General features: G+C 46.0%; 1 protein-coding gene and 1 non-coding gene across 7 annotated transcripts in view; both read right to left on the bottom strand.

Moving 5' to 3' along the window:
* SYNDIG1 (synapse differentiation inducing 1) overlaps positions 1-24,783 on the bottom strand; it is a 102,415-nt gene that overhangs the window by 58,446 nt on the left and 19,186 nt on the right. The gene's annotated exons all lie outside the window — the stretch shown is intronic.
* On the bottom strand, positions 14,348-14,420 carry TRNAG-CCC (transfer RNA glycine (anticodon CCC)). Its single transcript has one exon. It is a non-coding gene; the product is annotated as a tRNA-Gly (tRNA).

Below are 24,783 nucleotides of genomic sequence, written 5' to 3'. Positions count from 1 at the left end.
TACCACCTGAGTCATCAGGGAAGCCTGTTAGTAACCATAAATACAGTTTTATTGAACCCCATCCACATCCGTTCATTCACATATGCTTCTAACAGTTCTGCACTAAAAGAGCAGTTAAACACCTGTAATAAGAAGCCATATGATCTGCAAAGCCTAAAATAGCTTTTATCTGCTCTTCAAAGGAAAAGCTGACTGATTCCTGACCATAACCCCTCCCATACCACCACCACCCCTACCACTAGCATCACTACCACCAACAGCACAAGATGATGTGGACACTACCGTCACCATCAATAGCAATGACAGCCCACCCCCTACACAACTCTGTGGTTAAGAGGTATGGAGGCCACCTGTGCAGTCAAAGAATTCCTCGATAGGGCTGTGAATGAGGACACAGACTCAAGCAAGAATCTTCCTCCTCTCCAGTGAGTGATAGAGACAGCAGTCTTGCAAGTAAATATTCTTGTTCCTTAGCTCTTGCGAGTGACCTGTAGCTTGGGGCAACTTCAACTCAGAGAACCTGCAGCCACAAGCCTGCACTTGAACCTCAAGTCCTCACCCTTCGTATGCCTTGAACACTCAGTTTGGAGGGAACTCCAAATTTCAGGGCTGGGAAATCCCACTCACCTCTGCTCTGATTCTTTGCAGGAGCAAATGAAAATCCCCTCTGGAAGAATGTTCTAAAGACAGATCTCAGAAAATGTTCACAGATCATGCTGTGGAACTCAAGTCTGGAATTAAGCACTTGAGGAAACAAGCCCTAGTCATCAGGGGTGGGTGGCTCAGCTGGTAAAGAATCTGCCTGCAGTGCAGGAGACCTGGGTCTGATCCCTGAGTTGGGAAGATCCCCTGGAGAAGGGAATGGCTACCCACTCCAGTATTCTTGCCTGGAGAATTCCATGGACTGTATAGTCCATGGTGTTGCAAAGTGTCAGACATGACCGAGTGACTTTCACTTTCACTTTTAGCAGAGATGAGCAAACACTGCAGAACTGGGGCCACACATGTCAGATACAGGTACAGGATAAACATGCTTACTGTGTTTAAAAATGAAAGACTTAGAACTTTAAAAGTAAAAAATAATATTTGTGAAATTAAAATCTCAACAGATAGATAGACCATCCCTTCTGACTTTAAAGTTGACAACATGCTCCAAGAGTTTCTCTTACTGCAAAACAAGACCCAGGATTAGGACACACCTGGAGACATGCTGGTTGTGGAAGGAAATCACAAAAGACCACTGCCTTTCCATGAAGAACTACTGGGAGGGGCAGAGTTGCACTGATGTAGGATGCCAACCACAATAGTGACAGTGAGTTACACAGCTTTGGTAGAAACATAAGACGGTGAAGTTGATACCCGACCCCTAATTCTCAGCTGAGACTCGATGGAAGTGGCCTCAGTGTAAGGACTAGCATCACCAAGCACAGATTCCCAGGCCCCCAGCAGTTTTTTATCCAGTGGGATGTGGATATGCAGATCCATGGACCACATTTTGAGACTCACTGTTTAATAGATTATGACATAGTGTCAAGTAAGTGATGACCCCTGGCTCCAGGCAGAAATAGAATCAAAGCTCTGGGATGGAAAGCTCTCCTAATTTAAGCATATAAGGGAGTTGGACCATAAAGAAGGTTGAGTGTTGAAGAATTGATGCTTTCAAACTGTGGTGCTGGAGAAGACTCTTGAGAGTCCCTTGGACTGCAAGGAGATTAAACCAGGCAATTCTCAAGGAAATCAACCCAGAATATTCATTGGAAGGACTGGTGCTGAAGCTCAAGCTCGAATACTTTGACCACCTGATGTGAAGAGCCAAAGGATTGGAAAAGACCCTGATTCTGGGAAAGACTGAGGGCAAGAGGATAAGGGGGCAATAGAGGATGAGATGGTTGGATGGCATCACTGACTCAATGCACATGAGTTTGAGCAAACTCAGGGAGATGGTGAAGGACAGGGAAGCCTGGCCTGCTGCAGTCCATGGGGTTGCAAAGAGTCCGACACGACTCAGTGACTAAACAACAACAACAAAGTATCAAACAGGGGACTTCTCTGGTGGTCCAGGGGTTAAGAATCCGCCTTGCAGTGCAGGGGACGCAGGTTTGATTCCTGGTCAGGGAATTAAGATTCCACATTTCATGGGGCAACTAAGTCCTCACCTGGCACCAGAAGAACCTGCATGATGCAGCAAAAATCCTGCATGCCACAACTAAGACCTGACCCGGCCAGAAAATATAAATATTAAAAAAATAAGATCATGAAATAAGCTGACAATTAAGGTTCCTCCCACACAAAGACTTCATGCTCCTGTGAGTGAGAATCAATAGAAAAAAATAGCTTTGGACAATCAAGGACTTCAGATATTAGATAGTAGGAATATAGAACAATTGTTAAGGAAATATTTATGGAAATATTTATAGAAGTTAACAGAGTTAAATGATAGAAATAATTTGTGAAATATTTATGAAAGAAATAGAAATATTTAAAGATGAGCAAGTAACAAGGGACTATCAGAAATAAACAGAAAAAAATAAAAAGTTTGAATTTTAAAAAGTGAAAACATTTCAGTTGTTAGAAAAACTCAACAGAATTAAAAATAGCAAAATAGACACAGCTGAAGAAAAAAAAAAAAACAAACTAGAAGATACTTTTGAGGAAAATATCCAGACTGCACTATTAAAAGAAAAAGAGACAGAAAATATAAAAGGGTGGTTAAGAGTGTGGAGTACAGAATAAGAAGGTTCAACCCATTTCTAGTAAGAGTTCCAGAAAGAAAGGAGAGATAAACACAGGAGTGCCTCACGGACATGCTGTAGTCAAGCTGATGAACGTAAACTTCAAGGAGACCTTATAAGTAGTCAGAGGAAAAAGGCAGATAATTTACTCAGCAACAAACATCAGAATGACAATGTGTCGAGAGAAAATAGCTGCCAACTTTATTTTTTTGTGGGTCTTTATAAATATTTTATTGGAGAAGGGTTGCTTTGCAGTGTTATCTTAGTTTCTACTGCATGGCAAAGTGAATTGTTTATCTGTGGACATAGATCCCCTCTTTTTTGGATTTTCTTCCTGTTTAGATCACCACAGAGCGCTGAGTAGAGTCCCCAGTTCTGTACAGTAGGTTCTCATTGGTTATGTTACACACAGTATCAATAATATATACACGTCACCCCCAGCCTCCCAGTCCACCCCACCTCTCTCTCCCCCTTGGTGTCCACACCTGTGTTCTCTACATCCGTGTCTCTGTTTCTGCTTTGTAAATAAGATTGTCTACACCAGTTTATTTTTCATATTCCACATATATGCATCAATGTACAGTATTTGCTTTTCCTTCTGACTTACTCCACTCTGATGATGGTCTCTAGGTCCATCCATGTCTCTAGTTGCCAACTCTGAACACAGGAAAGTTGTCTTTCAAGAACAAAGTGAGAAAGATAGACTGAGAAATGAAGAGACTTGAGCCAAAACCAATTCTAAAGGAGGAAGAGAAACAATGCTGGTGGGTAGCTTAGGGGGCAAGAACTGGTGAACAGAGAAACCAACACCTTGTTCATGAATCCAAACAAATAATGAGGCTATATGACCCCTGCCCCTAAACTGTGAGGTTCATTTAAAAAAGTTAAACACTGGAAAACAATAGTATGTAAATCAGGAGGTGGGTGATACTAACATCTTTTCAATGTTCCAGAAATGTGCTAAATTATTCAGTTTTAGGCTTAGGTTAAATACGCCTGGGTAAATTTCAAGGATAACTACAAAATGAATAAAGGTACTATACACATTTCAAATTAGGAGAGAGAAAAAGGGGGTAAGACTGAAAAAAAAAAATAGAGCAGGACAAAAATAGAAATAAAAATTGAGGTAACAAGTGAAAATAGATTAGCACTCGTAATAGACATTAATTAGTTGAAATTGCTAGTTAAAATTAATTTTCACTCTGGGTTTAAAACAGTATCCTGACATATGTTATTTATGAGACATACCTAAAGCATAAGGAAGTGGAAGCGCTGAAAACAGAAGGATGGAAAATATGCATACAAGAAAAATCCTAGGCAGAAAATAAACCTGGCACAGCTTAATGAATCTAAAACAAAGTAGAAGGGGCTTCCCTGGTGGTCCAGTGGCTAAGATTTCGCCTCCAATGCAGAGGATACAGGTTTATCCCTAGTCAGGGAGCCAAGATCTCACATGCCTCAAGGCCAAAAAACCAAAATATAAAACAGAAGCAATATTGTAGCAAATTCAATAAAGACTTAAAAAATGGTCCACTGTCCAAAAAAATCTTTAAAAAGATAAATAAAACAAAGTGGACATCAAGGAGTAAAAAAGCTACCACCTGGTAACAGAGATGCTACATAGTAAGGGGTTTAATCCAACGGGCTCAATGCTCGACTTCCTGGCACACAATCAATTCATAACGTGGTCTCAAAGCAAAACTGGTAGAATTACAGGGATAATGGAATATATTCACCAGCAGAACAAGAAACTTCAAAACACTCTCTAAACCATGTTAAGAAATAAACAGACCAAGAATAAGAAAGATGTGGAATATTCAAAAAGTAACAGTAGCAATTTTAAGCAATGAGCACATATAAAATTCTGCATCCAGCAATTATAGAATAGATTCTTCCAGGCAATTGTATGCTGTCTTTTTCTCTTTCTCCTAATCTTTCCTTCATTCTCTCTATCCATTCGCGTCCTCTCTCCCTTCCATAAGTGGATCCAGTACTAAACCATGAAGCACCAACACATCTCACATCATTTTGTATCTTACAGATTGTGTTTCAGAGCCACAGTATGGTTGATACAGAAGTCAATACGTTTAGGAAACTTCCCAGATGGCTTGGTGGTAAAGAATCCACCTGCTAATGCAGGAGACACAGGAGATGCAGGTTTGATCTCTGGGTCGGGAAGACTCCCCTGGAGGAGGAAATGGCAACCCACTCAAGTATTCTTGCCTGGAAAATTCCATCGACAGAGGAGCCTGGTGGGCTACAGTCCATGGGGGTTGCAAAGAATTGGACAAGCATGCACGGTGGTCCAGTGGTTAGGACTCTGTGTTTTTACTGCTCAGGGCCCGGGTCAGGGAACTAAGATCCTGCAAGCCAGGAAGTGCAGCCAAAAAAAAAAAAAAAAAAAGTCAACACATTTAGCAAAAGCCACTCTCAGTTAGAAGTGAAGAAAAAACCAAACACTTTCTTAATAACCATTGGACCAAAGAATGAAATTATTTAGAACTGAATCCTGTTGAAAAAACTACGTATTAAAGCAAACTACATACCAAAACCTAGGGGTGTGGGTGAAGACGTACTCAGACAAAACAGCTTTATATGCACATATGAGGACCATAAAGGTTAGAACATAAATGAACCAACATCCAAATTGGTAAATTAGCCAAAATAATAATAATGAAGAGAAAAGATACATGTGACAGGTAGTAATAAAGATAAGAGTAAAAACAAGTGAAATGGAAAGCGGAGACTTGACACTGGGAGCCAGCAAAACCAGTCTGTTCTTTGGAAAAGAAGCCTCTGGTGGCCCGGATGACAGGCTATGATGGAGCCGGGCTTCTGACTCCGGGAGGAGGATTTGGCACGTTGATTGTCTTCTGTGTCTTGAAAACCTCATTAAAATACTACTGAAAGAATGAGAAAGATCTAGGCAGGGATAAACTGGGAAATTGAGATTACATATGCACACACACATATAGAATAGATAACTAATATGGACCTGCTGTTATAGCACAGGGAACTCTAGTCCATACTCTCTAATGACCTACATGGGAACAGAATCTAAAAAAGGATATATGTGTATGTACAATGGATTAATTTTGCTACACAGCAGAAACTAACATAACATTGTAAACTAACTATACTCCAATAAAAATTTAATTTAAAAAAGAAAGGCCTTACCAGAAGAGAAAATAGTTGCAAATACTGAAAGGATGAAAAGCTACAGCAAAATGTCCTTTTCTTTCCTGAGAAAGGAAAGTACTAGAAGGGATGAGGTGGCCCCAGCCTGGAATCTGAGAGGAGGTGAGTGGCGGCCGGGGGGACAGGCACACAAGCTGTCATCTGACTTTCCATTAAGACAGAACACGCTGAACAGTGGGGTTGTGCCTTCAAAGTTGGGAGACAAACTTTGAGTTATGCACCTCACAAGCGATCACTGAAGTGTGAGCAAAAATAACAAGGAAGCCAAACAACAACAGTAAATATTTTCAGCACTCAGAAAATTTATCTCACTCACACCCTCTCTAAATAAGTAGCTCACAAATTTACTCCAGAAAAAAAAAAAGACAGTGGAAAACCAAAGAAGTGGGTAATCAGAGATAAAAGAAACAGTGAATATCCAGAAATGATAAAAAGAAATCCCTGTCTAGCAGCTGTCCTGCAGCGTTCTGTCCAATTTATAACGAACATCTGTGGGCTTCACAAAGGCAAGTTGTGCTCGTTGTGTTGTTTCCGTGAACAACAGGAAAGAGAACAAACACGACCCTGGAAGGCATCAGCGATGCTGGAAGAAGGCACAGGTTTCTTCCCTCAATGTTAAAAGAAGGTCATTCAGAAACTCCAGGAGAAATGCACAACCAGAAAAACTGCAAGAGTTCTGTGAGTCTAAACACAAAAATCCACTCACCCAAACTTCCCATTATTTTGGGCAGCTATGGAATATCAAAAGGCAGATCTTGTTTGACCTGGACACTAAGAATATTTCTTCTCTTAGTACTAAGGTCTGATACTGGCAACTAGTGTAAAGGAAATGGTATTTTATCATGACAACTTGGGTTTACAGCCAACGATGTTTAAAGAATTATGATGATAACTTTTATAATTCAACATTTGGAATCTACATAATTAAAAAACAGAGTTTAAAGGTTACCAGTCCTGACAAAGTTGTCATCAGCATTATCACCATCATCATTTTGGCCAGAAATGCTGGGCATTTCCTAAACACCAGGCACTGTGTTAAAGTATTTATAAGAATTATCCTGTTTAGTTTTCAAAATAACCCCTTTGAGGTAGGTATTACCATTATCTTCATTCCACTGACAAGGACCAAGAGGATGAGTACCTTGCTTCATGCCGTCACCTATGAGCAGAGCCAGAATCACATCCAGGAAGCCTGACTTCAGGGTCTGACTCACAGCCATTAAGCGAGACTCATTCATTCTGGTGTAAAGTCAGGACACAGCTGAGCTCATGGGAAGGCACATGGTGTGAGGGCGGAAGAGTGGGCAAGTGCGCTGCCCACAGCCTCCTCTTGCTTGGTAGGAAGATGGGAGATGGGGGTTTAATTCAGTCCCTTTATAGATATAATAGTGATGGATGGAAGGACTCAAAATTACACACCAGAAAGCTTGGGGGAAGGAGATGGGCAGTAATGTTAGTGATCTACATTCTAGCCTTAAGTAAGTGAAACTCTCACCTTTCAAAACAAGAGGTTTACTGGACAGAATATAAAGCCAACAGAGTAAGAAAGAACCGGAAGCACCCAGCAGTCCAGGTGTGGTGCTGGCTGTCGAGAGGGACAGGGGGCCTCTGGAGAGCAGGTTGGGGATATGGCTGATACGTTAGGACTCAAGGTGAGAGGTCTGAATTTTTCACCACTATCTTTGTCTACTACTTAATATCTTGCCGTGCCTTTGTTATCCGAGTCAAAACAACCATAAAGATAATTTTCAAGTCACTTATCGTGGAGGAATTGGAACCCTTGTCCATGGGTGCTGGCAGTGTACAATGGTGTAGCCACTGTGGAAAACAGTTTGGTGGTTCCTCAAAAATTAAACCTAGAACTAGCAGATGATCCAGCAGTTCCACTTGGGGGATTTACCCAAAAGAACTGAGAGCAGGGTCTCTAGGAGGTATTTGTACACTGTGTTCATAACAGCATTATTCACAACAGGCACAAAGAGGAAGCAACCCACGCATCCATCAATAGATGAAGGATCAGCAAAATGTTTTATGTTCATACAGCCGAATATTATTCAGCCTTCAAAAGAAGGCGATTCTAACAACATGGAGGAGACCTCAGAACATCATGCCTAGTGAAATAAGCCAGACACCAAAGGACAAATACCATATGATTCCACTTCTATGAGATACCTTGGTCAAACTCATTGAGACAGGAAGTAGGATGGTGGTTACCAAGGGCTAGGGGAGAAGGATGAGGAATGATTATTTAATAGATGTAAGTTCAATTTGGAATGATGAGAAAGTTCTGGAGATGGATGAGGTGATGATTGCACAACAATGTGAAAATACTTAACATTACAAAGCTGCATATCTAAAAATGGTCAAAATGGTAAATCTTAAGTAATGTGCATTTTACCATATTAAAAAAAATGACTTTTGGGACTTCCCTGGTCATCCAGTGGTTAGGTCATCCAATACCCCTTGCAGTATGGGGCACGTGGGTTCAATCCCCGGCCAGGGAACTAAGATCCCATGAGCTGTGGAGCAGCTAAGCCTGTTCACCACAACTGGAGAGCCCCTATCCTGCAACTACTGAGCCTGGGTACTGCAGAGTCCACGAGCCACAACTACTGAAGCCCGTGGTCTCACTTGCCTCCCACTGCTGAGCCTGAGGGCCATAACTAGAGAGTCCGTGTGCTACAACGAAGATCCGATGCACCCAAATAAATAAATGAACATTTAAAAAAAAAACTTTAAAAAACTGCTCTCTTCAAAACAGGAAGCAGCGACTTTGGCGTCCTAACCAGTAAGATATGGTATATTTAAAGTTATTTGAGTTTAAAATAAATGATCTCTTTTATCATTTTCTGGAAAGTACAAGAACTCTAGAACATGTTAATTCTGATTATGACCTCCCAATTTAGTACTGTTATTGCATTTATTTTAAAATGTATATAAAATACATACAAAATATGATTTTAAAAATATATAATTATATGAAGTACATATATTTTAAACCCTAAATTAATTCATGAGGTCAATATTCACTTAAATTTGCCCACATATATAAAGACATGCTCAGGGAAGATCCCTGTCATAACTCAGCAGGTCTCAGTAGCCATTGATTGCAAAATGCATCCGTATTTCAGAATTTCAGAAAAACATTAAAGTGTGAAGACTGCATACTAGAACTGGAGAAATAAAATATTAAAGAGAACCTCAGACTGCAACATCTTCCCAGAAAATCCTTCCACATTGGCCGGTTAATAAATGGGCTTCACCTGGAGGAATTACATCTTGTGCTTAGAGGGGTGGCAGGGGTGTGTGTGTGTGTGTGTGTGTGTGTGTGTGTGTAAGAGCATGCACGCGGGGGAGAGAGACAGGGGGAGAGAGACAGAGGGAGAGAGAACTCGACCGTGCACCCAGCAGACCAGAGTTTTATGAGGAATAAAATTACCAAAGGATCAAAGCAGCACCATGGCAGCCCATCCGTATCCACAGAAAAGACACACACTGGAGAGGGCTGTGGATTGGCTGTTGCTAGGATTCATTTCATGGAAAAGGGTAAAAAGAAGGCTGCAACAATGACATGCTTCTTACCTTCCCAAGTTCTCAGAAATAAATCCAGAAGGAGAACATGGCCAGCTCTTCCTTTACACCGTAAAGGAAGCTACTAAAAGACACCTATAGGACAGCACACGATCTCAGGGACCCACGAAAACAGACGAGGTTTGCTTTTTCCTGTACAAGGTTTTCCTAAACCTCAGATTTGCTAAAGTATACTAAGAGCATAAAAACTAAAAGTGATATTCCCTCACATTTTCCTCATAAGGAAGGGCTTCTTCAACTCAGAAACACACTTTATTACAAAGATTCAGAAACGGAAGCACCATCTCACGCTGCGTCCCTGGCCCACCTTCTAGTTAATGGACACAGTAAACATTCATGCCTCGGACCTTCATGGGGGAAGCACTGACCAGCTCATCTGTAGCTGAAGTGCACCTACCAGAGGCTGCCTAAGAGACAGCAAGCCACCTTTCAGCCCAGCCTTCCCAGGCGATGTCTCAGGTTTTCCCCTGCCATGTATTTTCAGTCTCTCTGCCAGTCTGGCATCTTCACAGACCTGGCAAACACAACTAGAGTTGTGTTTGTGGACTGGCTGGGCCGGTCTGGACCAATGGCAGAAGGTGAAGATCTTAGGAGGCTGGGGTGGGGACATCCTCATCACAGGTCACCTGCTGCGTCGTCAATCTCATTAGCTTTCAGCAGACCAGAACTGGCATTTCCCAGGGGAATTCTTCAAAGTTTGGTGGCTGGGACTATACAGAGTGAAGACGCAGAGCTCCCAGTGGGTCACACACAGAACGCAGCAAGAACGAGAGGCAGGGACACAGGCAGGGCCGGGAACTTCAGAAGAGCCGGGCTTTCCTTCAGAACAAGGAGTTTCTCTTTGTGGAAAACACTTCCCTGAAAGGCTAGGTAAGTCCCAGGAAGCCAGAAAAGGAAAAACCAGCCCTGTTGGTGGTAACAATGTTTCCACTAGGCCAGGGAGAAGTCCTACAAAAATTCTTGTTTCTGCATGAGAAATCCACTGCAGACACAACATTGAAACCTATAGGTTATCATATGTAAAGCACAGCCGTGGGAGTTTGACGTATGATGCAGGGAACCCCTGAGCTGGTGCTCTTCTGACAACCTGGAGGGATGGGGTGAGGAAGGAGGTGTGGGGGGTAGTTCAGAAAGGAGGGGACACAGTATGCCTATGGCTGACTCACGTTGATGTATGGCAAAAAGCATCACAATATTGTAATTATCCTCCAATTAAATAAATTTTTAAAACATTGACATATATACACTACCATGTGTAAGACGGATAGCTTGTGGGAAGCTGCTATATAGCACAGGGAGCCTGGCTCTGTGCTCTGTGATGACCTAGGGGGGTGGGGTGGAGGGTGGAGTTGGGGGGGGAGGTTCAGAGGGAGGTGATATATGTATACACACAGCTGATTCACTTCACTGTACAGCTGAAACTAACAAAACATTGCAAAGCAATTATACTTCAATAAAAATATAATAATGTAATCTAAAAAAACCCCCAAAACCTGCCTCAAGCTTTGCTTCCGAGTGATGCCCTCTCCTACCACCCAGCCCGGCTGCCTGGACACGGATTACAGTCTGGGCTTCTCTGAAAAGTCACATCCATCGCTGCCCCCTCCCCAGTTGCTCCTGAGAAGAACTGAGCGCCGACCCCAGTCCTCAGGAGCCTCCTCCTCTGAGGGTGCCCCCACCAGTCTATGCAGCCCCCCTTGACTCATGGCCGTGGCTGAATATGGCCAATTTCATTTGCTCCCAGGCTGTGTTCCTTCTGGCCTTAGCTGGTGGACCTGGACATAGTGAGCCTCAAAGTTAGAAAAACAGGCACCACAAGAGGCTGGATCACAGACGCTAGCACGGGGACCAGGATCATATTCTGAGTGATAAATCAGAGGCTGAACTCAGGGCACTTGCCCGACCCCGTTTCTGCCTATTTCAGTCCTGGTGTCACCAGATCACTGTTTTTCTTGGGAGAAATCTGCTTTGAGACAGACCATGCGTGTGACGTGTGACCTCCTGTGACAGAGCCTCTGACCACGTTGCGTAGCAGCAGACGCTGCCAAAGGCAGAGCTGAGCACACGAGAGAGCAAGCGGGACGTTCCGGGGCAGAGATGTTAAAGACAGACATGAAATACAGAACCAGACACCCGAGCTGGGGCTGCTGCCTCCCTGTGGAGAGGTCAGTCTTGGTCAACAAGGCTTGGGTTGTAGTGGTCCCGCCAGGAGAAGTAGGAACGGACGCCCCACATAAAGATGGGACTCTCAAAGGATGACCTGTCCGGTGAAAGTGCTGTCTAGAATCACTGTTCATTGGCACAGGGAGGAGGACAATGGGGGTGATCCTCTGGGCCTGAGACTGGGGCATGTTTTCTGCAGGAAATTCCATGTCATGTAGAACTGAGGTCTGAAATGTTAATATGCACGTGGTCAGTCACATTAAAAAAAAACAACAAGATGGTCTCAGGTCAGGGATCCCTGAGGCACCTGCCAGACACACTTTCCCATCAGGAAATCCTCAGCTAGAATTTTCAGAGTTCCACAGAGAAGGATCACAGTACAAACATTTACAATTTACCAAGAAACCACCCACCATGTGCCTGTGTCTCTGGACAGAGCTGCCTCCCAAGAACTTTGGGACAGTAAGAAGTGATTCGGTAAATCTCTTTCAAGATGTTCAAGGCATGCAAGGAGGAAGCATTAATAAAGCATGAAGGGGGAAGCACACTTTCAAAAGAGATGAGGCAAATTGGAATTTCCTAAAGTAAAAATATGCACTGAATTTAAAACAGGACAGATGAGTTAATGAGCAAACTGAATGTATCTGATGAGAGAATTAAAGAATAGGAACATGGAGGTACTGACACTGCCTGCAGTTAGCATACGGTGGGAAACGGGAGGCACAAGGAGAAGGCAGGAAAATGAAATGAGAATGTCCTTTAATCAACTGATAGAAATGCTGCAGGGAGAGATTGGGATTCCAGGATGAAGGAACATTGAGAAAGGAAGAGGCAATGTCTAAAGAGATTTGAGATTTTCTCAGAACTAGTGATGGAGAAGGAAATGGCAACCCACTCCAGTGTTCTTGCCTGGAGAATCCCATGGATAAGAGGAGCCTGGCGGGGTACAGTCCATGGGGTCACAAGGGTCGGACACAACTGAGTGACTTTCACTTTCACAGAACTAGTGAAAGCAGCATATAATGCAGGTGATTCCACACCTATACATCTTAGAGAAAAACTACACAGAAAGATGATCCTAACCAGAAGAAAATATACAGATTGTCCCCAAGAAAAAGGCAAACCTAGAGATGTCTCAACAACAGTCATAGAAATGATAAAAAAAAAAAAAATCAACAAGATGTCAGAGAAAGTGAGAAAACACACTGGACCTAGAATTCAATACCTAAACTAGTCTTCACAAATGAAAACATACTGCATTTGGCCAAACACTGAGAACCAACAACAGACCCTCACTGAAAGGGCTACTGCAGCATGTCTTCCAGCCAAAGAAAACTGATCACACAATCAAGAAATGAAATGTAGATGTAAGGAAGGGAGAAATGTGGTCAATCATTAATAAGCATTGACTCCAGAAGATGACTACAACCATGCGGCAGTAATGGCAGATTCCGAGAGGAGTGAGAGGGACCAGAAATCCTGAACAATCACGCAAGATGGGAGGAGAGTTCTAAGATCTTTACATCATTAAGGAGCAGGATGATGGTAGCACTAACGAATTAAGGAGTACATATAAAATTTTAAGAATCACATCTAGCAATGTGAATAAAAAGTATACCTTCTAAATAAGTTGAGAGGGAAAAAAAAAAGAATAAACAGTTCACAAGAATCCAGAGACCCAGATTTACTTTAAAATGACAACGAGTTGAAGTTGTGTGTGTCTGTGTGTGTGCACGCGTGTGCACTTGCTAAATCCCTGAATCCCTCTGGGACTGAGTACAACATGCCTGCAGCCCAGTGGGTCATAAATTGAGTGACTGGTGTCTGTGCCAGGGGTTTCTGCAAAAATTACAGGGACCCAGTGACATTGTACAGTAAACTGATATTCACTCCAGAGAGAGATTTACTCCTCAAGGCTGTGCTGTCCTTCATATATTTTATTTATGGTCTTTTTACGCTGTGTTACTTTCTTGAATCACAATGAGTGCATTCTGTTGTAGGACCTGGGGTCCTGGCAATTGTGTTTTTATTTCTTATTGGCCTGGTAGCAGTACTCTTTAGTTAATCTGTAGGTTCCTTATTTCTACCTCTATTTTCTTTTCCCTTCAATTCTCACAATCATTCCAGGGTGCAGGGAGGTAGGGTTGGGAGCTGGAAAAATCATGTCCTTTTAAAAAAAATTTTATTGTTTTGAAGAACTATATCTATTTAGCTTTCATTTTCTATCCCTGCTTTAGCACTTGTATGCTCATTTATTTTTTGTTTTTATTTAAAATTTTAATCTTTAACTTTTGATTTTCCTCTTAGTTTTGTGGCCTCTATGTTTTATATTTGCTTGTTTTCACATCTATTTTCAATATTTTTTTAACTCATCGACTTTTTTTTCTTCTTGGAGCTTTAAGTTATCTGATGGTTATATATCATCCTTAGTTCTAACTTTCCATTTCCCCACTGTTAATATTGAGTCACCTCTTAACCTCCTTCCCACTTCCTTAGTCTGTTTTTTTTTTTTTTAATTTCCCCAAAAGGTAGATTTTATTTATCTATTATAAAAATATTTATTTATTTGGCTGTGCCAAGTCTTAGCTGTGGTATGTGGGATCTGGGATCTTCGATGTTCGTTGAGGCACTTGAGTTCTTTAGTTGTGGCTTATGGGATCTGGTTTCCTGGCCAGGGCTTGAACCCAGGCCCCCTGCATTGGGAGTGCAGAGTCTTAGCCACTGGACCACCAGGGAGGTCCCCGTAGTGTTTTATCCCTTTCTCTTCTTAGGGGGTTTTCTTTCCTTTGTTTCTGGCCTTTGTATTTAAGCCCACATTGTGCCTTCGGGAGACCCAGACTCTTCTCTCTAGTTATGCCTAAGCAGGCCCTTTAGGCCAGGGCTCTTATGAGGAACCACAGTTAGTTGACCGTCCTGCTTAGGGCTTCTTGGGTTTGTGAGAACAGCACTCTGGATAGAGCCTGGGGTTTTCTTTGCAAGGCCAGACCTGATGGAAGGGGAGTTCTTCAATCCAGTTAGTAACACCGGCGAGCACCCATGCATGAGCAGACGCTGTCCTTGGTGCTGAAGGCCGAATGGGGGCCCAAGTGAGGAAGCCCCATCCTTATGAAGCCCACGCTCTACCTGAGGGTGGGAGGCAGACTTGAGTGATGAGGCTGGGAGCCGTGGGCAGGGTGGAGTAGGGCAGGGGGCCTGGGAACAGGGTGGGGAGGCACCCGGGGGTGTTTGGGAGATGCTGTGCATCGCAGCGTGATGTTGCTTCCAGGACAACTTTGCATCTCATCGCAGGAGCAGAAATAGATGAGCCTCGCATGAGCCCGGGCTATTTTTACCACTTGGACACCGTGAGTCATGCTGCTCACAGTGTCTCCCTCCTTTGCACTGTGGCTGTGAGCTCTCGGTCACTCTGGACACCATGATAGGATGTGGGGTGTTGACCTCTGTCCTGGCTCTGTCTCATTTTTTCCCCTAATCTTTTCTCTTTACCCATTAGTATCACCTATGGATTAGCTGGATGGTTGGTTAACCAGTCTTGTTAACCGCCAAGCATCCTTGTCATGCCCAGGTGATTGATAACATGCATGACCCATCTGGTGGATTCTGGCCATCAGCAGCAGGGAAGCCAGCCCCAATCCATGGTCCACAGGGAAGAGCAACTCAGGTGAGGGATGAGGGTGATTCACTGACCAGGTTTGCTTCAAGGCCACAGAGCTTCTGAGACCCCGGCTACAAATCTGGGGCAAAGAATGGTTCACACATCCAGGATAACCTCCAAATTTGGAGCACAAGTGTGTCATGCTCAATGCCATGACTTCTGAATGAGCGTGGAGTGGGTCTGTCAGAGTTAATATCCAGAGACGACCTTAACTAGTCAGAATTGAAAGCGGAATAGAGGTGCTTTCCAAACATGCTGGAAGTAGGTGTCTGCTGACGCTTTGTAACACGGTTGCTGGCACTCTCTTCTTTCTTCTATGACCTTTGGTTTTTGTCACCTTGGATGGTTGAGGACAGCCTGGCAGGCCTCATGCCTTCCTAACCAGAGGACAAATGTTCCTGCAGGTAGGGATGTGGTTTTGATCTGGTAATGCAAGCTACGTGTTCTTAAGGGATTCTGGCTGGGCCATCCATGGATTGATGCTTTCCCTTAAAAGTCACTAAAATGCCCGCAGAGGCCAGGGAATGGTTGTTTCACAGTCATGTTGGCTCTGCAGGAGAAGGCTCCTTTGTGGGGATCCGGAGAGGTTCTGTCTCCTCCAGATCCACTCTCATCTCTGCCCGGGAGATGATTCATCCTGAGAGGCTGTGAATCAGAGCAACAGCATCGTGCACAAGCAAGGCCACTTCCCAAGGCTCACTGCCTCCCAGTGACAGACCAGCCCTGCCCTCACTGGCCCGGGACAGAGCTCACCTCCCGAGCAGCGGAGAAGCATAATCTTGGCAGTACCACCATCTTAGTAGGGCTATAACTCCACATCCACAGTGATGCCCAAGTCTGCCAGGCAGGCAAAGACTGGTGTGTAGAGGGTTTATCAGGCAGGATGTTCCAGAAATGTGGAGCAGGTAGAGGGGAGCAAGGCAGAGGGCAAGAAGGTGTGCATTGTTAAACTGTTCCCGCTGCTGGCGGCTGGACCCCATGCCACCAGGCAGTCCAGGGATGGCATAAAACCTGCAGGTGGAGTTATCCCACCTGAGGGGCCTCTGCACACTGACCCTCGTCCACCACTGGTCAAGGGTCACTTCCAGCCCTTGCTCCCTGGCCCTATGAACCTGCAGGCTGAGGGCTTCTATTGCTGGACAGCTAGGAAGTGTCAGGTGTTTGCTCTAAGGAACCTGGACTTCCAGAGTGGAAGGTTCAAAGGCACCTGCACACGAGACTCCAGGACGAGACTTCGAGTGGTCGTCTTCTTTATCTCCATGGATACAGCTGAAGTGTGGTGGGTGATAACCGGGGGATGAAGTGGGCAAGCTCCTCACAGCCTATCTGTCCTGGACATCCTGTAAATGGGCCCATGTGGCCTCAGAGCCTGTCTTCATCCTCTTCTCCATACAGCTACTATGTCAGGAAGGCAGTTGGACACAGACACGGACCCAGCTTGGCTGTGCACAGACTTGTTTGGGTTCTGGAACAAACATGAAGGCTGGATGACATCTTAGCTGTCACTGGGGCTGGTGCCAAGGGCGGTAGAAAGTCAGTGGAACTGCTATCAAAGCACCAGAGGCAGGGCAGCCTACATGATTGACACGCATCCTCTCACAGTTCTGGAGGCTGGAAGCCGAGACCAAGGGGCCAGCCTGGTGGGTTTCCAGTGAGGGTCTCTTCCTTGTCTGCCATGGTTTCTTTCTCCCCATGTCCTTTCCTGGGTGCTTGTACGACAGAGTGTGAGACCTGCCTCCTCCTCTTCTTTTTTTTTTTTTTATTATCATTATTTTATTTTTTTTTCCATTTATTTTTATTAGTTGGAGGCTAATTACTTTACAACATTGCAGTGGTTTTTATCATACATTGAAATGAATTAGCCATGGATTTACATGTATTCCCCATCCCGGTCCCCCCTCCCACCTCCCTCTCCACCCGATCCCTCTGGGTCTTCCCAGTGTACCAGACCCGAGCACTTGTCTCATGCATCCAACCTGGGCTGGTGATCTGTTTCACCCTAGATAATATACATGTTTCGATGCTGTTCTCTTGAAACATTCCACCCTCGCCTTCTCCCACAGAGTCCACAAGTCTGTTCTATACATCTGAGTCTCTTTTTCTGTTTTGCATATAGGGTTATCGTTACCATCTTTCTAAATTCCATATATATGTGTTAGTATACTGTAATGGTCTTTATCTTTCTGGCTTACTTCGCTCTGTATAATGGGCTCCAGTTTCATCCGTCTCATTAGAACTGATTCAAATGAATTCTTTTTAATGGCTGAGTAATATTCCATGTCCTCCTCTTCTTTTAAGGCTACTAATCCCATCACGAGGGCCTCCCAGGTGGCATTACTGGTAAAGAACCTGCCTGCCAATGCAGGAGACATAAGAGACCTGGGTTCGATCCCTGGGTCTGGAAGATTCCTCTGGACGAGGGTAATGGTAACCCACTCCAGTATTCTTGCCTGGAGAACCCCATGGACAGAGGAGCCTGGCGGACTACAGTCCATAGGGTTGCAGAGTTGGACATGACTGAAGCAACTTAGCACACACACACAATTCCATTGTGAGGGATCAAACCCGTGTCTCCTGCGTCTCCTGCACTGCAGGTGGATTCTTTACCCACTGACCCACCGGGGAAGACCTTATCCCTCCCTGATCACCTCCCCAAGGCCCCACCCACAAATACTATCACATCTGAAGTTGAGGCTTCGAACATGAATTTTGGGAGGGATACAAACACTCAGCCTGGACCACCATTAAGTAGGAATTTTCAAGAGTTTTAGTATATTACCTATAAAACTATATCCAAAGCATAGATACTACTATTTAGAGTATAAAATAAATAACATACTTAAATACATGAAATACGCAAATACCCTCAGTACCTAGATCAGGAGACCTAGATATATTTCTTTTCCTAAAAGCCACTCCAAATTATTCCAGATGCTTGCTAGCTTGAGGAAATCTCATTTTTTCCCCGTGTTTTTTAGTGTTTGTATGGTAGAGTTGGTAAACCATCTGCTTCCGTTTTAATTTTCTCCACTAATTAAAAAACGCTCCCGTGGGCCTCCCTGGGGTCCTGAGCACAGGTCCCCACAGTGTGTGGCAGAGCTGGGGTGTGGCTTATTCTGCTTTGTGGGAAATGGATCTCCCCCAGCAGCAGCTTCCAAGCACAGATCCCACATCCTCTGTCCCGTGCTCCTCCCGGGGCAGCGCTGATGTTAGATAGACACGCTGATCTGTGTCAGCATCTTTAAAGCTGTGCTTAACCAAGCGCCTCACGGAGCCAGACGGTGAAGCTCTGTGGGAAACACAACGCCCTGCGGGGCCTGGACGCGAGTGCTGCCCTGGATTTTACGTCCTGTAAAAATTCCACGCTTCTGAGAACACACGAGCCAGCAAGGAGGTAGTAAACAGAGGAAGTTGTATTCGTGCTACTTGGAAGAGAGAAAACTCTTTAATCAGCCCATAAAAGCTGGATCAAGGGCAAAAAAAAAAAAAAACAAACAAAACAAAACCCTCAAAGGGATTTTTCAGGAGTGGGAGATAAAGAGAAAGCGAACCTTAGAAAAAGATAAAAATTATATCACTCAAAAGAAAAAAGTGAAAGAATATTTAAAAATATCTAAAGTACAAAAGCAGATATTTTTTTCTTCGACTCTGTTGGGGCTTTTAATCTAGTGCATGATGGCAAGATGCCATATGTAGGAAAAAAACCATAATTTTTACTGCAGACTCAGTAAAGGAAGGGTACAGCTAGAATTCACTTGCTCGGTGCTGAGCACTCTTGCGTCCATTACCCTGGGTGATCACCTTGCTGACCCCACTATTAATGGACCTGACTCTCACTTTATGGAGGAGGAAGCAGATGAGAGAGAAGCTGCCTCAAGCTGCTGGTCAGGAACAGAGGCAGAGCTTACACCCAGGTTTGTTGGAAGCCTACCCTCACACCATCACACACAACGCCATGCTTTGAGAATCAAGCATTAAATACATTTAACAAAAGAAGCTGAAATGTGTACACACAAAACTATCGAGACATCATTAAAGCAATTACAGAAATAAGGAAAGAGAGAGACTCTGTGTTCGTGGACTGCAAACTGCATGGTCGGAAGGGCCCGCAGGTCAGCCAGCAGATTCTGGGCAACCCTGTCGGCATGAAGCTGGGTTTAGGGCTGAAAGTGACAAACTGACCCGAAAATGCACACAGAAATGCAAGACATAGGGATCCTCTCCTGCTGCTCCTGCAACATAGGGCAACCTGATGGTTACCGAACACAAAACAGTAACAGTCCCACCTATCGGGCAGCTACTGTTAGTCTAGGGGTTCATATACTTCCCCCAGGTGATCTTGTTCAATGCCCTCAAAAGTTTGGGGTTAAAATGGGAATCACTCCCATTTTATGTCTGAAGAAAGTGAAGGTCAAGTTTTAGGATTTGACCTTAGGTCTGAGTAAAACCCCATTGGTTTGTTATAAAGGAAAGTTCTTCACTGTGTTTATTCCAACTTAACCAACACTGTCAGAGGCTAGGATTGCCAATGAGGTGAGTCTCACCCAAGCTGCCTTCTGGTCCCAATCCAGGTGACACCCAGCCTCCCTGCCATCAGCCTTTGTAAACCAGGTAACCAGGGGAATGGAATGACGTGGGCTCAGCTTATTAACTGGATTAAGCTCAAGACATTAGTGGGGTGAGGGCAACAAAGGATGAGTGCTTGTATCTCCCCAAAAGGCAGAGGTGGGGAGGGTACCCCCCAAAGGGTGGTCATGTAGCTGACCTCCAGCAAGGTGGGGCAGCAGGCAGGTGGGTGTGAAAGATGCTTCCTGCTCATGGAGGGCAGGCCTATCACGTGAAGCGGCTTAGAGAGACCTGCTCTCCCTGGCCTCAGGTCATAAGAGTTGAGCCGGCTCATTCCATCTTAGTGGAACTCGGATACACGTGTTCTTTGCCAGGCAAGATCCTTGCCTTACCTTATTCAGGGTAAGTGTAATAAGTACAGTGTCAATGACCACAATCATAGTAGGTACAAGAGTGACTGTTCCAATAAATAGAAATTCTTTCTAACTGACTGATACTATGTAACAAATGAGAACTGGCATTTCTGGGACCTTGAATTGAGCAGTGTAAACCGTTCCTAGCAGGGACACCTACACAGACATTCTGAGTGCTGGGAGGGACCTCACACCCACCCGTGGGAGAGAGGGCATCTGGGGGTCCCCCTTGGAGGGGGAGGAGGGCTCCCAAGTGCCTCCCACCCCAGGGGCATCCTGAGAGCCAGAACCACATGGTGCCTCCTCAGGGTCCCCTCCCCAGCATGCAGGCACTCCGCTGCGCAGTCACTCCGGGCTTTTGCACAGCAGAGGGAATGGTGACCAGATGGGAGCCCCAGGTCCTCCTCGTGGCCGGTCCTGGCAGCCCCTCCCCTGCCTGCTCCCTCATCCCACCTGCAGGAACCACTCACAAGTGGGCGACATCACACCCTCCACCAACCACCCCTTACATCACTGTTCTGTGGTTTCAGGGTTCACGCAGCTCCCTGGCTTCTCAAGGGGTTCCCTCCCCTCTCCGCATTCTTCCTTCAGAGCATCAAGCCTCCACCATCGCCCCCAGTGCTGAACTCCAGCCTAGGGACCCAACGTCTCTCACCGTCTGATCACCTCATACCCCAACCCCACAGCGTGATCTCTGATGCACCATCACAAACCACACTCACTCGCACAATTCCCTCACCTTCTTGGAGAAGCCTCTGTTCCCTTCCAGCCTCCCTGGCCCCACACTCGGTAAATGAAGGGGGTGATTGAGCCCCCAGCCTGGGTCCCTGTGGCCTTAGATCTCGAAGGGCTGAGCCTGAGGAGTCTGTGGCTCCTGATTTCTGTTTCCTGAGCTGATCCTGGGTCTCCAGGATTCACTCTACAAGCCAGGCGAACTTTAGCTCCTTCCTTCATCTTTCCTTTCTTCCCTCTCCCCTGGGTAGACTCAGCCAGTCCTCAGGCTCAGTACTCTCCACTGAGCCTGGTGGTGCTGGTGGGTGTCCACACTGGCAGGCACCATGTCCCCTCTGAGCTGGCAGCCAGCTAGGTACACCCCCTGGTACTTCATGGGATCAGTCCGCCCTCCCCACATTCCTCCCCCACCTCCGCACAGCACAGAATGCCCTCTGGGATTCAGATGAATTTTGGGCCCTGGACACTGGGCAGTGAGCAAACAGGATAGGAGCCTTGCCTCGAGGGCATCCAAGTCTCATAGCCACGTGGACCCAGACCTGAGCCATCCTCCACTTGCCTCTTCCTGCCGTGACACCGGCAGTCCAATCCCAACCGGGCATCCTTGGCCCCGCCCCACCCACCTGCTTCCCCTTCATGGTCAGAGTTGGACCACTCAGGAACCAGAGACTCTCTCTTCTGCTCCAACCAACCCTGAGGGTCTTGATGGACTCAGAACACAGCCTGGCTCCGGCCTCTCCGCCTGGAGATGCCACGTGATCCCACCTCTCCATCAGTGAGGCTAGCTCTGTGAGGTCTGCTTGGTCTCAGCTGCTGTGCCCACACCCTCAACACACATCTGGTCTTGGCCAGATCCTTCTTGTCCTTAGGGTCTCAGGTCCAAAGTCATTTTCTTATAGATACCATCCATGGCTACCACATAGATACCATTCCAATGACTGTCTGCGGTGCTGGAGAAGACTCTTGAGAGTCCCTTGGACTGCAAGGAGATCAAAGCAGTCTATCCTAAAGGGAATCAACCTTGAATACTCATTGGAAAGACTGATCCTGAAGCTGAGCTCTAATACTTTGGCTACATGATGTGAAGAGCTGACTCACTGGAAAAGACCCTGATACTGGCAAAGATTGAGGACAGGAGGAGAAGAGGGAAACAGAGGACGAGACGGTTGAATGGCATTACTGACTCAATGGACATGAGATTGAGCAAACTCTGGGAGATAGTGAAGGACAGGGAAACCTGGCGTGCTGCAGTACATGGGGTCACAAAGGGTCAGACATGGCTTTGAGACTGAACAACAGTGGCCTGTCTACCTGTCATGTGAACCTGCAGACTTCCTCCATAGTCTACACTGCCTACCCATCCCCACGCCACCCAGGAATGCATGTCCCAGTAGCTGACGCCAGCCTCAATCTCTGGTCGCTCACATCAGAGCCTGGCTCATAAAAATGCTCAGTGGTCCACAGGATGGAGAAGGGGTCTTTCTGGAAGCTTCCAGCCCACACTGTCCCAGGTGCCTGCTTCATGTCCATGATCATTCATACCCGAGAATTTGCTTGAATCTGTTTGTTCATGATTCACCACCAGCCCAGTCACTACTGGGCCTGAAGGTGGGCACTGGTCACACTCAACCTGCTCTGACCTGGTCTGGTTGTGAGTGGGCAATTCGCCTCTGCTACCAGGCTCTGGCTTCACCCTGTCCACAATCCTGGACTCAGCAGCGACCAGGAAATAGCACCAGCTCTGGGTCCTTGGTCAGCAGAGCGGCCTGAGGAAGTCAGATCAACCATAGCTCCACATGGAGACTCTAGAGAAAGGCTATCTGAACACCTCCAGAACTTATATTAATACAGGAGATGTGGCTCAGCTGGTAAAGAATCAGCCTGCCATGCGGGAGATCTGGGTTCGATCCCTGGGTTGGGAAGATCCCCTGGAGGAAGATCCCCTGGAGAAAGAACGGCTATCTACTCCAGAATTCTGGCGTGGAGAATTCCATGGACTGTACAGTCCATGGAGTTGCAAACAGTCAGACACAATTGAGCGACTTTCATTTCACTTCAAGGTTAGTTTGGAGTTGGAGGAAAATATAGCCAAAATAAATATACTAAAATCAGGAACCAACCTTCAAGAAGTGTGTGCACATGTGGGCTTCCTGCCCCAAGGGGAACTTGACCTAGGAAGTGGGTTCATTTAACCTTTAACAAGGTTTACTGATAATTATGAATGTATAGACTCTGAGCAAGGAAGATTGTGTGGTCAGGTTTGCTGGTGTAATTAATTCTTCCAACAAAACTGATTTCACAGCAACTAGAAAGAGAATGATATTTACAAACTAGTCAGGGTTTCCCTAATTTTAGTGAGGACTATGCTTCCATAGCCTCATGTTACACAGGACTCCACCTGCCCCCTCCTGGCGTGTGTGTGTGCTAAGTTGCTTCAGTCTTGTCTGACTTTTTGTGACCCTATGGATTATAGCCTGCCAGGCTCCTCTGTCCATGGGATTCTCCAGGCAAGAATGCTGGAGTGGGTTGATGTGCCCTTCTCCAGGGTATCTTCCCGACCCAGGTATCACACCCAGGTCTGTCTCCTGTATTGACAGCTGGATTCTTTACCACTAGTGCCACCTGGGAAGCCCTCTCCTGGCACTTGCTCTCAACAGCCACCCTCACCTGCATGGCAATCAGGCTCTGAGGAAGTCCAGGGCCATCGGGACTGCGAACCCTCTACCAGGCCTGGGAGGTGGTCAGGATCCCTTGGGATTTGCCTCCTCCCTGGCTTGGCCCCACATGGACGGTTCAAGTTTAGAGTGTCTGGAGTGGCTGCTGACTTGGCATCTGCCCCGCCTTCCTCTGGGTCCACCTGGGCCCTGGCTGCCCAGGTTCCCAGCATGGCCTGGCCCCCCATGCAAAGCCCACCCTTGGTCAAGGCCCCATACGAGGCAGTGCGTGCCCCCTCGAACTGGCCCTGACTTCAGCTGACATTGCTGAGAGTTGCCTCATCTCAGCTCAAGTAACAACCCTAGTGGGGGCAACTGGGGCCTCCTCTTCATGCATAGGAAGACTGAGGCACAGAGAGGTTGAATGCCTTTGCAGAGGGCATGGGATAAGCCAGGCTCAGCCCCGGCAAATGGACTGCAGAGCCCCCAGCACCGTCCCTGTGCACCCCCGCCTCCCCATCACCACTCCTCCAGCCCAGCCTCTCTCCAGTTTCCAAACACCCCAAGCAAGCCCCATCCCCAAGAGCTCACAGGCAAAGCATGACTGCTATTTTAGGTGCAATAACTCTCTATAAAAATCAAGAAGCTGCAAAGACAAGCCTTACATAAACTCCTCTGGGAACTGTACTCTTCCCTCCACCCCAACCCCAAACCCATGTGAACACAGACCAGCCACCAGGAGGTCCAAGCACAACAGAAGAGACCCCCTTGCAGGCTCTGCCTGCCACTGCTCATCATGGGGGGGAGAACGGAGAGAATCCATTTACCTAAAAACCTGGGCCCCAGATCTGCCCATATCCTTGCCTGACATGTACTCTCAGGCTCCCACTGCCCCCTCTCTCCCACCACCCATCTGCTGTTGTTTGCAGGCATCCACCCCTGGGGGCCACGTTCAGATCTGCCAGCTGGACGAGCCAGGGGCTCTGGTGCCCTGGAGAGAGTATTGCCTGATGAGGAATTGAGTAGCCCCGTGAGGCATCTCTGTGTCACCAGAACTGTCCTCTGGCTCACCCCCTGCC

The sequence above is a fragment of the Odocoileus virginianus genome, chromosome 9 (genome assembly GCF_023699985.2).
Source record: "Odocoileus virginianus isolate 20LAN1187 ecotype Illinois chromosome 9, Ovbor_1.2, whole genome shotgun sequence".
NCBI classification, from domain to species: Eukaryota; Metazoa; Chordata; class Mammalia; order Artiodactyla; family Cervidae; genus Odocoileus; species Odocoileus virginianus.
The sequence above is the reverse complement of the archived record's forward strand: the minus strand, read 5'-3'. Positions and strand labels throughout refer to the sequence as shown.